The sequence below is a fragment of the Bombina bombina genome, chromosome 3 (genome assembly GCF_027579735.1).
Source record: "Bombina bombina isolate aBomBom1 chromosome 3, aBomBom1.pri, whole genome shotgun sequence".
Lineage (NCBI taxonomy): Eukaryota > Metazoa > Chordata > Amphibia > Anura > Bombinatoridae > Bombina > Bombina bombina.
In genome coordinates, this window is record NC_069501.1 from 1,011,443,762 (window position 1) to 1,011,456,135 (window position 12,374).

The window sequence follows — 12,374 nt, forward strand, 5'->3', positions numbered from 1 at the left end:
CTAAGCTAACCTTGCCTGGTTTAGGTAGCCAGTTGAGACAATTTCTGGGGTGTGGCCGCTGTTGTGTGCTGACAGCTACTTGGAGACACAGGTGAGAGCTGGGTGTCAAATGGAGATTAAACTGACGAGCTACTCCTAGGAGTATGACTGTTCCCCCATCAGATGTACTACCCCTCCTGAAACCCTAAACACTCCATCTGTATATACAATATATTTTTTTCCCATACACAAAATAAATGTTTTTTTTTAAAAGTATTGAAATAGTATAAACTTCACAATGAGTTTACCAGAGCGTTTCCTATGGTTCAAATTCCAGCATTAATGTTATTATTGCTGGATTACAGGGGTTAACTGTGGAATTGTAATACAAGTTTGTGCTTCCATTTTGCACTAGTAATTGAAAGTATAGGGAGCTTTAGTTACCATAAGCTTGAGCAAGCAAAGCTGAGATATTTGTTTTAACATCCAACTTGTAATAAGGATTCTAGTGATAAAAATATAGCAATCTTGGAATCCCATATGTGTTTCTTGCGGTAATGTTTGCCCTCCAATATTCTAGGCCTATATGTTAAACCCTTGAGGATTTTTTTCAAAGCAAAATGTTTAGTAAACTAATTATGCACGTGACAATCAGATATCTTTAGATATAGATAAGCTTTTTGGAGCTATTTAATAATAGGTAAAGGGGATTGTCAACAGAAGGCCTATTAAATTGAAATAGGGGTAATTGTACACTCCAATGCAATATATGCAGCATGTTAAAGTAATTTGCAACTTTCTATTAAACCCTAGAAATGGGGCTAACATATCAAATTTGGAAAGGTCTGAGATAGACTCAACAATAGGAAAGTGTACATATATAAAAAATTATATATAGTACAATTGAAAGAGATATATGTTTACCGTCAACAAGAGAATCTCCTTCAAGCTTCTAACCCACTCATTCAAGGCCCTTCCCAACATCGGTCCCGAATACATCAACCACCGCGTCAATTTCTACTCCCCTGCCAGAAAACTCCGGTCTGCCGACCAAGCCCTCGCAGTCATCCCCCGCATCAGGAAAACCACAGCTGGTGGCAGATCCTTCTCCTATATGTCAGCTAAGACATGGAACACCCTCTCTCTACACCTCAGACAATCCACCTCCCTTACAAACTTCAGGAAGGACCTCAAGACCTGGCTCTTCAACTGAATCGTCCTCCCTTAGCCCCCCTTCACTTTTTGACTTCCCATGGGTGATTAGTTCATGCTTTCCAAGTACCTAATAGATAGATAAATAGATAGATAGATAGATGATAGATAGATAGATATATAGATATGAAAGTGTCAATTGCTGAACACAATTGAAAGAATGTACTTGAATAGCACTCAACAGCAAATAGTCAATTGGTGGCCATTGATACCCAAGGTAAAGAAGCCCAAAGTGGGGCGGATTTAAAACTTAACTTTTAATAACTTCATTAAAATACAAAAAATTAAAAATCACAGACAGTGTGAAGGTGAAAGAATGCAACTCCTAAGGAGAATTATCAATATAATGAATTATGATGATAATTCTCCTTAGGAGTTGCATTCTTTCACCTTCACACTGTCTGTGATTTTTAATTTTTTGTATTTTAATGAAGTTATTAAAAGTTAAGTTTTAAATCCGCCCCACTTTGGGCTTCTTTACCTTGGGTATCAATGGCCACCAATTGACTATTTGCTGTTGAGTGCTATTCAAGTACATTCTTTCAATTGTGTTCAGCAATTGACACTTTCTAGTCTGCTTCTCCCAATGCACAGCACCTAAGTCCCCGAGAACACTTTTGACATTTCTCATATCCCAACGAGATTAGAATATATAGTGGGACACAGCATCTGTAGTGCCGTCGTCTTTTCCCTTCTTCTATTTCGCAGATATATAGATATGTTTAAAGGAGCATTGACAATGTAATGGTATAAAAAATATTTAGCAATTGCAATAAGAAAGCAAAAATTAAATTTAAAATAGCTAATAGATAAAGGAGTAAAATATATAAATCTAATAACATTTATAATACCTGCTGGAATTATGCTCATAAACAGGCATTTTGTACATATTAAACAATGATCCATAACAGTATTGGTAATTTGCAGCGAAAATTGATGCTAAAAGTAGAGTAGTATAACACCACAAGTTCCAAACTTCCATATGAAGAAATCCAGAGTGCATATATCAGCCTACTCCCCAATCATTCTTCAAGTTGATATAAGAACTGGTAGATCACAAAGAGGAGAAGGCTAGCCACAAAGAGAAAACCCAAAAACCATTGCTATAAGTTCAAGAGAAATTAGAAAATGTTCTTACAAAATACACTGGCATTTCAGCAGACTACTTGAAGTAACTATAACTTGAAAAAACTTATCTGAGACTATGGTGGGTCTCAGGTCAATTCCTCTGACCTCTTATTATCATACCATGCAGCAGGAATCATCAAAGCCTGCAAGGAAATGTCACATCTTGGAGTGCCATGGATAATAACAATTATCACAGGCTTCAAGTCAGCTATTATTTCTGCTTTTTCAATGATGGTCCACTCTAATGCAACACACCCACATAAAACTCTCAACCTTAAAGAAGCAGCATATCTAAAGCATTGCTGGAATAGGAATAGTGAAGCCACTAAACCTCTAGCAATTGCCCTTATTGATTCAGGGAGCTGGAATTCAGTCCACAGATAATAACACACACACTCCACACACACTCCAGAGAATGAGAAGGTTGTGGTCGGTGGTTTAGAAAAACCCAGGAAGGATCTAAATTTGACTTAAATAGAGCTGAGGTCATGCCAGGAAATCAGTGTGCACAAATCAAAAAGCCAGAGGTCAGACCAAAAGCCTAAGCCACGGATAGACCCTGTGTAATCAATACATATTTAATATACTTTTTTACAGTTATAAGTTAACAAAGATACGGCTAGATTACGAGTTTTGCGTTATGAGTAGAAAGCAGCGTTAAGGCTCATAACGCTGCTTTTTCACTACCGCTGCTATTACGAGTCTTGTAGGTACAGATGTCCCGCACACTTTTTTGGCCGTACAGCAAATTAATAAACTAATGGATATCTCCAGCACCAATAAAGCTACCACTCAAGCTCCTCCCAAAGAAAGCGAGATCTCTCAACCAGATCTCAAAGATTAAGTATAAAAAATATATGCAACAGGGGAGCGCTAAAATCCCCCCAGAAAGGAGGTTAGAAAAGCTTAAGGTGGAATCCAAAGGTTAAAAAAGGAATAAAATCACATAAAAAAAACACATAAAATTATAATGAATACGAGCTCAATCTGATTGGCTGATTGGATCAGCCAATCGGATTGAACTTGAATCTGATTGGCTGATTCAATCAGCCAATCAGATTTTTCCTAGCTTAATTCCAATTGGCTGATAGAATCCTATCAGCCAATTGGAATTCGAGGGACGCCATCTTGTATGACGTCCCTTAAAGGAACCTTCATTCGTCGTTAGTCCATCGGTGAAGAAGGGTGGCTCCGCGTCGGCTGCTTGAAGATGGTCCCGCTCCGCGCCGGATGGAAGAAGATAGAAGATGCCGCTTGGATGAAGATGTCTGCCGGTCCGGGTGTCCTCTTCTGCCCGGATAGGAGGAAGACTTTGGACCCTCTGGAGGAGCTCTTCTTGCCGGAGAGGAGGAAGACTTCGGACCCTCTTCTGGACGGATCAGTGATACCCGGCGTGGTGAAGACAAGGTAGGAAGATCTTCAGGGGCTTAGTGTTAGGTTTATTTAAGGGGGGTTTGGGTTAGATTAGGGGTATGTGGGTGGTGGATTGTAATGTTGGGGGGGGATTGTATGTTTTTTTTTACAGGCAAAAGAGCAGAATTCTTTGGGGCATGCCCCGCAAAAGGCCTTTTTAAGGGTTGGTAAGAGCTTTACAATTTTTATTTTAGAATAGGGTAGGGCATTTTTTTATTTTGGGGGGCTTTGTTATTTTTTTAGGGGGCTTAGAGTAGGTGTAATTAGTTTCAAATTCTTGTAATCTTTTTTTATTTTTTGTAATTTAGTGTTTTTTTTTGTAATTTAGTGTTTTTTTTTGTAATTTAGTTTAGTTGATATAATTGTAGATAATTGTAGATAGTTTATTTAATTAATTTATTGATAGTGTAGTGTTAGGTTTAATTGTAACTTAGGTTAGGATTTATTTTACAGGTAATTTTGTAATTATTTTATCTAGGTAGCTATTAAATAGTTATTAACTATTTAATAGCTATTGTACCTGGTTAAAATAAATACAAAGTTGCCTCTAAAATAAATATTAATCCTAAAATAGCTACAATATAATTATTTTTTATATTGTAGCTATATTAGGGTTTATTTTACAGGTAAGTATTTAGCTTTAAATAGGAATAATTTATTTAATAAGATTTACTTTATTTCGTTACATTTAAATTATATTTATCTTAGGGGGGTGTTAGGGTTAGACTTAGCTTTAGAGGTTAATACATTTATTATAATAGCGGTGAGGTCTGGTCAGCAGATTAGGGGTTAATAATTGTAGGTAGGTAGCGGCGACGTTGGGGGGGCAGATTAGGGGGTAATAAATATAATATAGGAATCGGCGGGGGTTAGGGGCAGCACATTAGGAGTACATAGGGATAACGTAAGTTGCGGCGGTTTACGGAGCGGCAGATTAGGGGTTAAAAATAATATGCAGGGGTCAGCAATAGCGGGGGCGGCAGATTAGGGGTTAATAAGTGTAAGGTTAGGGGTGTTTAGACTCGCGGTACATGTTAGGGTGTTAGGTGCAGACATAGGAAGTGTTTTCCCATAGGAAACAATGGGGCTGCGTTAGGAGCTGAGCGCTGCTTTTTTGCAGGTGTTAGTTTTTTTTTCAGCCCAAACTGCCCCATTGTTTCCTATGGGGGAATCGTGCACGAGCACGTTTTTGAAGCTGGCCGCGTCCGTAAGCACCGCTGGTATTTAGAGTTGCAGTGGCGGTAAATTATGCTTTACGCTCCCTTTTTGGAGCCTAACGCAGCTCTTCAGAGAACTCTAAATACCAGCGGTATTTAAAAGGTGCGGGGGAAAAAATACACGCGTAGCTAATGCACCCCTTTGGCCGCAGAACTCTAAATCTAGGCAATAGTTTATTAATATCAAATTATAGTGTACATATTAAAAATATACAATTTGTAATTTTCTATTAGCAGTATTGAGAATGAACTATTTGTTTTTGTCATGTTGCCCCCCCCCCCCCCCGGTGTTGTGATGCGAGAATTACAGCCAAAAGACATTTGGTTGTTAACAAAGATGCATTTCCCTAGCAACCATACATTTCCAAAATGAACCAATAAGAAGGGACAAGGTTTCCGAAGGGCCTCTCATATTCTCACCTATGATTAGGCAATATAAGCTGGAATGCAAGATGAGAAAGGGGGCTGCTGAGGATTTTGCTAAACTGACTGAAAACTGTTGCGTGGGACACAGTCAAACTATAAGCAAATTGGGTCATACTTTTTCTTATCAATTGCAATTACACTTATCTTCATATGAGGTGATCTGAAAATATTTGGAAAAGATTGAACTACAAATTGGCTTAAAACTGGTGATGTATGATTGTTCTAATTTTTGATATTTGAATCAAGGGTATTTAGCAACTATAGTCAAATAGCAGACTTAAAGGAATATTCACTGCTGCTGTAGTTAATAGATTTAAAGAGCATATTTATATTTTGGATTCATGTTCATAGTCCTGGATAGTTTTAAGCTTGCCTTTTGTATGCTAAATATTTAAACAAACATCCATTGTTGCTGTAGGTAGCAGACTTAGAGGAATAAATTGTATTTTAATCTTGTATTTCCTGTGTATTTTAAAACAAATCCTTAGTGCTAAGTAATTCATCTTTGCAAAAATAGATATATTTAAATATTGGTCTTAATTGTAAGTAGCTAAGAATTTATTTTAGCTTAGATAAAGTGGTATTGGAGTTTGGTTGTTGGCACAAATAATAGATACTATTTTGATGTTTTAAATTAGAATTGCAACAGTTTAAACACTGTATAGTTTGACTCATATTCTGGTTGTATTTAATAATAGGTAAAGGGGATTGTCAACAGAAGGCCTATTAAATTGAAATAGGGGTAATTGTACACTCCAATGCAATATATGCAGCATGTTAAAGTAATTTGCAACTTTCTATTAAACCCTAGAAATGGGGCTAACATATCAAATTTGGAAAGGTCTGAGATAGACTCAACAATAGGAAAGTGTACATATATAAAAAATTATATATAGTACAATTGAAAGAGATATATGTTTACTGTCAACAAGAGAATCTCCTTCAAGCTTCTAACCCACGCATTCAAGGCCCTTCCCAACATCGGTCCCGAATACATCAACCACCGCGTCAATTTCTACTCCCCTGCCAGAAAACTCCGGTCTGCCGACCAAGCCCTCGCAGTCATCCCCCGCATCAGGAAAACCACAGCTGGTGGCAGATCCTTCTCCTATATGTCAGCTAAGACATGGAACACCCTCTCTCTACACCTCAGACAATCCACCTCCCTTACAAACTTCAGGAAGGACCTCAAGACCTGGCTCTTCAACTGAATCGTCCTCCCTTAGCCCCCCTTCACTTTTTGACTTCCCATGGGTGATTAGTTCATGCTTTCCAAGTACCTAATAGATAGATAAATAGATAGATAGATAGATAGATAGATAGATGATAGATAGATAGATATATAGATATGAAAGTGTCAATTGCTGAACACAATTGAAAGAATGTACTTGAATAGCACTCAACAGCAAATAGTCAATTGGTGGCCATTGATACCCAAGGTAAAGAAGCCCAAAGTGGGGCGGATTTAAAACTTAACTTTTAATAACTTCATTAAAATACAAAAAATTAAAAATCACAGACAGTGTGAAGGTGAAAGAATGCAACTCCTAAGGAGAATTATCAATATAATGAATTATGATGATAATTCTCCTTAGGAGTTGCATTCTTTCACCTTCACACTGTCTGTGATTTTTAATTTTTTGTATTTTAATGAAGTTATTAAAAGTTAAGTTTTAAATCCGCCCCACTTTGGGCTTCTTTACCTTGGGTATCAATGGCCACCAATTGACTATTTGCTGTTGAGTGCTATTCAAGTACATTCTTTCAATTGTGTTCAGCAATTGACACTTTCTAGTCTGCTTCTCCCAATGTACAGCACCTAAGTCCCCGAGAACACTTTTGACATTTCTCATATCCCAACGAGATTAGAATATATAGTGGGACACAGCATCTGTAGTGCCGTCGTCTTTTCCCTTCTTCTATTTCTCAGATATATAGATATGTTTAAAGGAGCATTGACAATGTAATGGTATAAAAAATATTTAGCAATTGCAATAAGAAAGCAAAAATTAAATTTAAAATAGCTAATAGATAAAGGAGTAAAATATATAAATCTAATAACATTTATAATACCTGCTGGAATTATGCTCATAAATAGGCAGTTTGTACATATTAAACAATGATCCATAACAGTATTGGTAATTTGCAGCAAAAATTGATGCTAAAAGTAGAGTAGTATAACACCACAAGTTCCAAACTTCCATATGAAGAAATCCAGAGTGCATATATCAGCCTACTCCCCAATCATTCTTCAAGTTGATATAAGAACTGGTAGATCACAAAGAGGAGAAGGCTAGCCACTAAGAGAAAACCCAAAAACCATTGCTATAAGTTCAAGAGAAATTAGAAAATGTTCTTACAAAATACACTGGCATTTCAGCAGACTACTTGAAGTAACTATAACTTGAAAAAACTTATCTGAGACTATGGTGGGTCTCAGGTCAATTCCTCTGACCTCTTATTATCATACCATGCAGCAGGAATCATCAAAGCCTGCAAGGAAATGTCACATCTTGGAGTGCCATGGATAATAACAATTATCACAGGCTTCAAGTCAGCTATTATTTCTGCTTTTTCAATGATGGTCCACTCTAATGCAACACACCCACAAAAAACTCTCAACCTTAAAGAAGCAGCATATCTAAAGCATTGCTGGAATAGGAATAGTGAAGCCACTAAACCTCTAGCAATTGCCCTTATTGATTCAGGGAGCTGGAATTCAGTCCACAGATAATAACAAACACACTCCACACACACTCCAGAGAATGAGAAGGTTGTGGTCGGTGGTTTAGAAAAACCCAGGAAGGATCTAAATTTGACTTAAATAGAGCTGAGGTCATGCCAGGAAATCAGTGTGCACAAATCAAAAAGCCAGAGGTCAGACCAAAAGCCTAAGCCACGGATAGACCCTGTGTAATCAATACATATTTAATATACTTTTTTACAGTTATAAGTTAACAAAGATACGGCTAGATTACGAGTTTTGCGTTATGAGTAAAAAGCAGCGTTAAGGCTCATAACGCTGCTTTTTCACTACCGCTGCTATTACGAGTCTTGTAGGTACAGCTGTCCCGCACACTTTTTTGGCCGTACAGCAAATTAATAAACTAATGGATATCTCCAGCACCAATAAAGCTACCACTCAAGCTCCTCCCAAAGAAAGCGAGATCTCTCAACCAGATCTCAAAGATTAAGTATAAAAAATATATGCAACAGGGGAGCGCTAAAATCCCCCCAGAAAGGAGGTTAGAAAAGCTTAAGGTGGAATCCAAAGGTTAAAAAAGGAATAAAATCACATAAAAAAACACATAAAATTATATAGAATACGAGCTCAATCTGATTGGCTGATTGGATCAGCCAATCGGATTGAACTTGAATCTGATTGGCTGATTCAATCAGCCAATCAGATTTTTCCTAGCTTAATTCCAATTGGTTGATAGAATCCTATCAGCCAATTGGAATTCGAGGGACGCCATCTTGTATGACGTCCCTTAAAGGAACCTTCATTCGTCGTTAGTCCGTCGGTGAAGAAGGGTGGCTCCGCGTCGGCTGCTTGAAGATGGTCCCGCTCCGCGCCGAATGGAAGAAGATAGAAGATGCCGCTTGGATGAAGATGTCTGCCGGTCCGGGTGTCCTCTTCTGCCCGGATAGGAGGAAGACTTTGGACCCTCTGGAGGAGCTCTTCTTGCCGGATAGGAGGAAGACTTCGGACCCTCTTCTGGACGGATCAGTGATACCCGGCGTGGTGAAGACAAGGTAGGATGATCTTCAGGGGCTTAGTGTTAGGTTTATTTAAGGGGGGTTTGGGTTAGATTAGGGGTATGTGGGTGGTGGATTGTAATGTTGGGGGGGGATTGTATGTTTTTTTTTACAGGCAAAAGAGCAGAATTCTTTGGGGCATGCCCCGAAAAAAGGTCTTTTTAAGGGTTGGTAAGAGCTTTACAATTTTTATTTTAGAATAGGGTAGGGCATTTTTTTATTTTGGGGGGCTTTGTTATTTTTTTAGGGGGCTTAGAGTAGGTGTAATTAGTTTTAAATTCTTGTAATCTTTTTTTATTTTTTGTAATTTAGTGTTTTTTTTTTTAATTTAGTGTTTTTTTTTGTAATTTAGTTTAGTTGATATAATTGTAGATAATTGTAGATAGTTTATTTAATTAATTTATTGATAGTGTAGTGTTAGGTTTAATTGTAACTTAGGTTAGGATTTATTTTACAGGTAATTTTGTAATTATTTTATCTAGGTAGCTATTAAATAGTTATTAACTATTTAATAGCTATTGTACCTGGTTAAAATAAATACAAAGTTGCCTCTAAAATAAATATTAATCCTAAAATAGCTACAATATAATTATTTTTTATATTGTAGCTATATTAGGGTTTATTTTACAGGTAAGTATTTAGCTTTAAATAGGAATAATTTATTTAATAAGATTTACTTTATTTCGTTAGATTTAAATTATATTTAACTTAAGGGGGTGTTAGTGTTAGGGTTAGACTTAGCTTTAGAGGTTAATACATTTATTATAATAGCGGTGAGGTCTGGTCAGCAGATTAGGGGTTAATAATTGTAGGTAGGTAGCGGCGACGTTGGGGGGGCAGATTAGGGGGTAATAAATATAATATAGGAATCGGCGGGGGTTAGGGGCAGCACATTAGGAGTACATAGGGATAACGTAGGTTGCGGCGGTGTACGGAGCGGCAGATTAGGGGTTAAAAATAATATGCAGGGGTCAGCAATAGCGGGGGCGGCAGATTAGGGGTTAATAAGTGTAAGGTTAGGGGTGTTTAGACTCGGGGTACATGTTAGGGTGTTAGGTGCAGACATAGGAAGTGTTTTCCCATAGGAAACAATGGGGCTGCGTTAGGAGCTGAGCGCTGCTTTTTTGCAGGTGTTAGTTTTTTTTTCAGCCCAAACTGCCCCATTGTTTCCTATGGGGGAATCGTGCACGAGCACGTTTTTGAAGCTGGCCGCGTCCGTAAGCACCGCTGGTATTTAGAGTTGCAGTGGCGGTAAATTATGCTCTACGCTCCCTTTTTGGAGCCTAACGCAGCCCTTCAGAGAACTCTAAATACCAGCGGTATTTAAAAGGTGCGGGGGAAAAAATACACGCGTAGCTAATGCACCCCTTTGGCCACAGAACTCTAAATCTAGGCAATAGTTTATTAATATCAAATTATAGTGTACATATTAAAAATATACAATTTGTAATTTTCTATTAGCAGTATTGAGAATGAACTATTTGTTTTTGTCATGTTGCCCCCCCCCCCCCCCCCCCCCCCCGGTGTTGTGATGCGAGAATTACAGCCAAAAGACATTTGGTTGTTAACAAAGATGCATTTCCCTAGCAACCATACATTTCCAAAATGAACCAATAAGAAGGGACAAGGTTTCCGAAGGGCCTCTCATATTCTCACCTATGATTAGGCAATATAAGCTGGAATGCAAGATGAGAAAGGGGGCTGCTGAGGATTTTGCTAAACTGACTGAAAACTGTTGCGTGGGACACAGTCAAACTATAAGCAAATTGGGTCATACTTTTTCTTATCAATTGCAATTACACTTATCTTCATATGAGGTGATCTGAAAATATTTGGAAAAGATTGAACTACAAATTGGCTTAAAACTGGTGATGTATGATTGTTCTAATTTTTGATATTTGAATCAAGGGTATTTAGCAACTATAGTCAAATAGCAGACTTAAAGGAATATTCACTGCTGCTGTAGTTAATAGATTTAAAGAGCATATTTATATTTTGGATTCATGTTCATAGTCCTGGATAGTTTTAAGCTTGCCTTTTGTATGCTAAATATTTAAACAAACATCCATTGTTGCTGTAGGTAGCAGACTTAGAGGAATAAATTGTATTTTAATCTTGTATTTCCTGTGTATTTTAAAACAAATCCTTAGTGCTAAGTAATTCATCTTTGCAAAAATAGATATATTTAAATATTGGTCTTAATTGTAAGTAGCTAAGAATTTATTTTAGCTTAGATAAAGTGGTATAGGAGTTTGGTTGTTGGCACAAATAATAGATACTATTTTGATGTTTTAAATTAGAATTGCAACAGTTTAAATATTATAGTTTGACTCATATTCTGGTTCCTACAAATATATTTCAATGTGTTTATAGATATTAACTAATAAAAAATAATTTAGGAATTTATATTAATTTTATGGTTTTGTATATGCATTTTATTGGGGTTTAGTTTAAAAAACATAATTATTAAATATATTGTGTTATAACCGAGCCATATACTGACATATTATTTGGAGGCATTGCATCAGATATTAGTAATATTTATCACATTGATATAATATATTTGTAATAAATAGAAATTATTATTGATAAAAAAAAATATATATATATATATTTTTTTTATTGTGATTAAATATTTCAGAATTAATATTAATATCCGGAAATATTATTAAAAATTAATTTTGAAAAATTTATGAAATATTAATTTTTCATATTTCAAAATTAATATTAATATTTTGAAAATATAATTTTTTTTGGAAATCCTCTGATCCTCTGTCCATGAAATGGTTCAGGCAAAACCTCTCAAATTCAAAGTCATGAACCACCTCATGACTAGACTTGATATGGGAGATGATGTCTACACGTATATTCAGGGATTTAAAGCAAAGGCCAAATATTTGGTTAATGATATGTGATTTGAAGATGGTGAATTATACCAAATTTTACTGCAACTTAGTAAATGCATAGAATTTAGAGGGCGTGACAAATTAATTTTCAAAACTTGGCCGATCCTAATATATTTGAGCTGTGAGATGTCTAGCCAAATGGTAGGACAAGACATATAATTAGGACAGCTAAGGGATGAAAATGATTCATTATGAGAATTTGAGGAAGCCTTTATTAACGGAAAGGTAGAGGTTCTAGAAGCTAATAAAAAGGTTTCTGCCTTAAATAAATATAATCAGAAATTAGAGGCTAAATTTAAAGCTTTAGAAGAAGTTTATGAAAAATACCAAAACA